The sequence below is a fragment of the Vitis riparia genome, chromosome 19 (assembly GCF_004353265.1).
Source record: "Vitis riparia cultivar Riparia Gloire de Montpellier isolate 1030 chromosome 19, EGFV_Vit.rip_1.0, whole genome shotgun sequence".
Lineage (NCBI taxonomy): Eukaryota > Viridiplantae > Streptophyta > Magnoliopsida > Vitales > Vitaceae > Vitis > Vitis riparia.
The window spans coordinates 23,423,095-23,429,094 of record NC_048449.1 but is presented as its reverse complement, the minus strand read 5'-3'; the positions used below and the strand labels follow the sequence as shown (position 1 = coordinate 23,429,094).

Here is a 6,000-nt window from a genome sequence, read left to right as displayed (position 1 = left end):
GTCAAGGTACTTAAATAAAAACAATAATGATAACAATTTGTTTGATATGTGTAGATCTAATTACTTAGTATTATAAATTGAAGTGATAACAATCTATTTTGATTAAGGAAGTCAATGTTTATTTAATAAATTATTTTAATAATGCTAATATCAATTTTCATTTTTTATTTATCAAATTGATTAAATCATTTTTTAGTCTATACCAATAACAATGAAATAAATTTTTATAAATCATTTTTTATTCACTAATTTTAGTGAAATAGAATTTGCTACATTATGGTTTTGTTTTTTAATAACTGATATAAATAAAATCAATCTTAATAAACTATTTTTTTATTCATCGATGTTAATGAATTTTTTTTTTTTTTGAGTTTGTATTAATATAATCTATTTTTATAAACTATTTTTCATTATTTTTAAATTAGTAATTAACTTGAATTTAATTTAAAATTAATTAATTAATTTATGTGAACTTGAAAATTAAGATAATTGAAATTTTTATTTATAAATTGACGGGCATAATATTAGGTTTCAAAATTTTACTTTTTAAGTTAACTCATACAAATTTAGATATTAGGAAAGAATAAAATTAATTATAGTATATTGGCATTATACAAGTTATAAATATATTCCATATATTGATTCTCATAAAGTTGACTATCATATAATAAGAATTTAAATTTTGGTGTGATAATATTAATGTTGGTGAAATCTGGATCGTTTATTTTATAATCTCATCCTTACCATTCATTTCAATTAGGAAATATTTTGTGTTGTTGAATGACAAGGAAAAGATTTTATAAAAAGGAAGTGTGAAGGTGACCCAAGGGATTTAATCTTAGTGAAAAAATAGAAAATAAAAAATTGGATATTATAATAAGACGTTAGAATAGACTCACTCGAGAATCATTGCTCCAATTGTGATTTTTTTTTTTTTTAATAAAAGTCAATATCGTGTTGTTTCCATCATTCGGGAAGCTATTTAATTATATATGTTGAATTGAAATTAGCAAAGTAGACAACAAGATATGTAACTTTATGACTACATATTATAATAGATTTAGAGTCCATTTGTGATTGATTTTAGTGTTTTTAATAATAACCCTTCCATTATAAATACTTTTAAGGAAAATTAGTTGGTCTATAGATATTAGCTAAAAAAAAAAATGATAATGATCAATAAAAGTGTAATTATTTTTTTTTTTTGAAGAATTACATATTATTATTTCTATAATTTTAGAAATGATTTTAAAAATTCTAATGTCTAAACATAAATAAAAAGGAGTGTTCGATGATATTCCTATTCTAAGTGCTTTTAATTAATATTGTAATTGTATTATTTTGTAAACTAATTTTCTAGATATAATCTAATTAAGGAAAATACAATATCCGGACCACAATTAAGCTCAGCCCATTTCGATATATTCAGACCCAGTCCAAGCGAATATCCAGGTCCTAGCTTATATTAGGGTTAGGGTTTCACTGAATTCGAATTTCCTCAGTGAAGAAGGCAAAGATCAGAGAGAGAAGGAAAGAAAGAAAATCAATGGCGTCGGCAGTGGGATGAGGTGCGGTGGTGCCATTCTGGAGAGCAGCGAGGATGATGTACATATCCTACTCGAACATCTGCGCGAATCTGGTGAGGAACTGCCTCAAGGAGCCATTCAAATCCGAAGCCCTCACTTGCTAGAATGTCCATTTCTCCATTTCCAAATGGGATAATGGCGTTCCCCAGAAGCCCAGTAATCCTCTATCTCTTTCGATTGTTGGTCTTTTCTTTAATTTGTTTTTGTTGATCTGCTTGGTTGCCAAGAAAAAATTGAGGAAAAAGAGGAGGAATTAAAGCATAAACTCGTCATAGCTTCATTTTGTCTTTTTCATTGAATTTAGTGGTTTGGTGACTCTGGATCTTTTTAGAATGCTTTTCAGGATCTGTTTGGTTGCCGAGAAAAACTGAGGGAGAATGAGATTAAAAAAATTGCGTAGAAAATAATCATAAGCTCACTCTTTTTGTTTCAATCAATTTTGGATTTTTTCTTTTCTTTTTTCAAATTGTAGTGTATGTCATATTTCTTGGTAACTGATTGTTTGATTAACGAGAATCTTGGTTGAAATTAGGATTTGTTTGGCTATTGAGGCATTTTGAGTAAATAAGGGTGAAATTTTGAATTGTTTTTCATTGGCCTGAACGAAACTTAGACTATACTATGCATTATAGGACTTTTTATTTTCTTTTCTTTTTTCTACTGGAAACTGAAACAGCGATGTAAAAAGAAGGATTCAAATTTTCATTCTTTTGTTTGTTCCTTTGACTCTCAACAAGCAATTGAAGGGTTAGGATTATTTTGACTTGTACTTCTTGGTTGAGATATACACTGTGAAAGGAAAATGCTATAATCTTACTCTGAGCCCATGTACTAGATGACTTGGATGTTGCCACGACAACACCTTGTGGCTAACATGTCAGAGCAATGGGTGAACATGTCAGCATGCATGGTGCGAACTGTCAGCATGCATGATGCGAACTGTCATCATTGTGAAGAATTGGTAATAGGTTTCCTAACAGTATTTTCCATTTCCCGTGTCAGTGATGATGTTGGTTGCGTTAACCTCTGTCTTCACAAATGTGTTTCCATCTCCTGCCTATGGTGTTGATACGTGTTTAGAGTGGTAGAGGAATTATAAGGAACTTATAATCCCCTTGGTTTTCCATGTGACTTATTAATAGAATGTAGACAAAAGCCCCACTCCATGCTCTTTCTGATTGTGAAAGGTTGTTTCACTTGCTGTTGTTGTTTTTTTCCAAAAATAAATAAAATTTTTAATTTTTTTTTAAGCAAGAGGGAATTTATTTGAAAAAACCTATTTGAATGTTAGTGAGTCTCATAGGTCAGCTGGATAATGTACTTCAAGGTAGAATCTTACAAAGTTTTGAGACCTAAAAGGGTGATATACTTCTGCTGAAGAGCTTAATGGATAGGTTTTACAATTTAACTTTTTTGCATGTTAAATAGAAACCTCTTCACCATACAATTTTTTTTTTTTTTTTACTGATTAATACTTCATTAGAAGTTATGTTTGTGCCGAATAGGCTTCTATAGGTGAAAATCCTTGCTTGCTCAATGTTAGACTACCAACAATACGTGGTTGTATAAATGAATTTCATTTAGTCTGCAGTATAAAATTCCCTCATTAATTTATTTTTTGTTGTTTGCTATCTAATTTCCCTGCTTTCTAGTTAGCTGCTGAGTGTGTCAGTAACCATATTGGTGAATGTTTGCTTTTGATTATTTTCAATTGGTGATGCATATTAGTTGTGTAATATGGAAATTATTTCAGTGTTTGTCATGAGATAATTGTCCACTTCTCTGAATTTTCCTATTATCTTTGATCTTTTCTTTATTGTGTGACAATATAAAAAATATTCCCTAGTATAAGAATATCCTTGATTTTTTATTTTGTTAAGTTTAGATGCATTTGGTGTATGAAATTAATAGTGAGTATGATTTCTATGAATTTGAATTTAGATATTTCATTATTTATGATTGAGATAATTAAAATTTCTACTCAACTTTAGTTTCAATTATTTCTTAGATAATGTGAGTTTTTATCTATTTAAAAGCCAAAATAACATGAAAGATATATTTGGAACATTATTTTTCTCTTTTCCTTTTTGCATTAATCCTTTTAGAAACTAAAAAGAAGTATATTTTTATAGCTATTTAGGTCCATAATATAAAAGCACAACAATTAAACTTAGAATTCATTCTTAAAAATATTTAATTGTAGTTAGATATCTAATTTCTCAATTTGAGTTTTCTTTTTGTTAACATGGTTTGTTTTTTCTATCATAGGTTTGAGATAGAGGTGTTGGCAATTTTGGGGTCTCTTTAGAGGAGCAATGCTTGAAGATTAATGCTAGAGATATGGTATCTACAAATTGCATATATGTTTGATGTATTCTTGTAATTGAAAGTACCTTATAATTTGAAAATGGCTATTTTGATACTTGTTACTTACTTTTCTATTAATGTTGTGTCTATCCTATTAGGTATCCAAGAAATATAGCAAAAAAAGAAAAAGATGATGAAGAATTAGAGACCCTCTTACGAAGATAGTATTGTACTTTTTAATTTAAGTTTGTATATTATCTTAATTGAATGTTTGTAATTAATTTTTTTTTGTATATATAAAATAGAGAGTAACTAGAAAAATATTTATTCCATTGTGTTTTTAATATTCAAATGTATATATAATAATTTTTTTTTCCTTGAGTAATAGTTTATTTGTATGGTTTTAGGACTTAATTATTATAATAATAATTAAATAGTACCAAATATGGTAATAGGTTAATTTTCCATTAAAAACTAAAAATTATAATAAAATAATATTAAATTTTTCATAGGCAACCTTGATAGATGGTTAATGCCCAACATTGACATCTGCAATAGCAAGAAACCTTGACATATTATACTTATCCTTAACATTTGTTGCAGCAACCTTGATAGAAAAGCAAGTTAACATTAACATAAGATCAAAGAATCTTGACATATGTTGAATCCAACCGTAACAAAAGTGAAAGAAACATTGACATATGTCATACTAACAAAGATTCCATAATTAGTAGAAATAAAAACAATCTTCATATATGTAAATGTCAAGGTAGATTTAAACTTTTCTTGACACTGGCATAGATGACATATATGAATAATAACATACCTTGACAGATATACCCTATCTTGATGGTGAAAAACTGTCAATGAAAGCCTTTTTTATTGTAGTATAACTTCACAATATATATATATATATCTAAATCAAGAGAGGGAATGAGAAATGAACGGTTTTTCTATACGCTTTGTGCATCTAAAAGAGAATGAACTAGAAAAAGAAAAGTTATATGTTGGAAGGGCATAAAAAGAAAAGGGTATTTTTATCTTATGGGTTACTTATTTTTTTTTTTTTTGTCTTTTAAAATTATGGGTTACTTTTGCTAATAGGGGTATTATTTTTATCCTTTTAACCAAATAACCCTATATTATTATAATATTATATTTTATTATAAAATAAGAAAAATTGTTAGGAATATATTTATAAATATTATGAGACATAAGAAAAAGATAAATCCATGAAAACTATGAGTGATAGATAAATATGCAAGGAATGATGAACATCAAGGACTTGTGGTTTAGGATGTAGATAGGAAGTGCGAGGAAACATGAAATATGTCAACAGTTGCATCTAGATTTTATTATCTATAACATCTTCCAAGATATAGTGAAATGATTATCTCTAATTCATAGACGTAGACATGGTTTGCTAAACCTTTTTGTATATAAATTATTTAATCTTTATGCTTTTTCATTGAACCTTCTACTTACGTATATGGTATCAAAGTTAAATTGAAAAATTGTGGAGGTGACAAAGATGAAGATTGAGTCAATGAAATTTGTTCTAAGATAGAATATTGTATAAAATATTTTTTATATTTATATATCATTCTAATAATATATATCTTTATGAAATAAGGAAAATTGTTAAAATATCTATTGATACTCTAGATCAAGTTGGAAAAAGGTCATGAGATGGAGATGAGCTAAAAGACTTGTCGTTTTAGGATATAAATATAATCAATGGAAAAATATGGGAGGTTACAGGATCCTTTAAAAAAAATTACTTCTCATAAAATAAATTATAAAAATCTAAATTATTTAATTATAAATCATATTTATTTTTAGCATAAGTAAAATTTTTAAAAATTTATAAATTTATAAATAATTTAAAACATTAAAGAGAGGGGATGGTGGATATGCAAATTTTCCAACCCACCTAATTTAAATTTATTTACATCCATTCAACCCACTGTTTTACATATTTAAAAAAACTTCTTGCAGTGTGAGAGAGCTTATTCACCCCACAAAACTTCATGAGTCATTTAATAAATTGGAGACGTATTATTTGCTGAGTATTAACTCTTTAAGTATTTTAAGCCACATTTTTTGC

At 27.2% G+C, this 6,000-nt stretch overlaps 1 long non-coding RNA gene across 2 annotated transcripts; it reads left to right on the top strand.

The window, feature by feature from the left end:
* The first annotated feature begins 1,501 nt into the window (after positions 1–1,501).
* Positions 1,502–4,194, top strand: LOC117909448. Of its 2 annotated transcripts, XR_004650368.1 has the most exons (3): positions 1,502–1,742; positions 3,855–3,929; positions 4,052–4,194. It is a non-coding gene; the product is annotated as an uncharacterized LOC117909448 (long non-coding RNA). The 2 variants fall into 2 exon arrangements; XR_004650367.1 differs by lacking the exon at positions 4,052–4,194 and having other exon boundaries at positions 3,855–3,932.
* Positions 4,195–6,000: the final 1,806 nt, after the last annotated feature.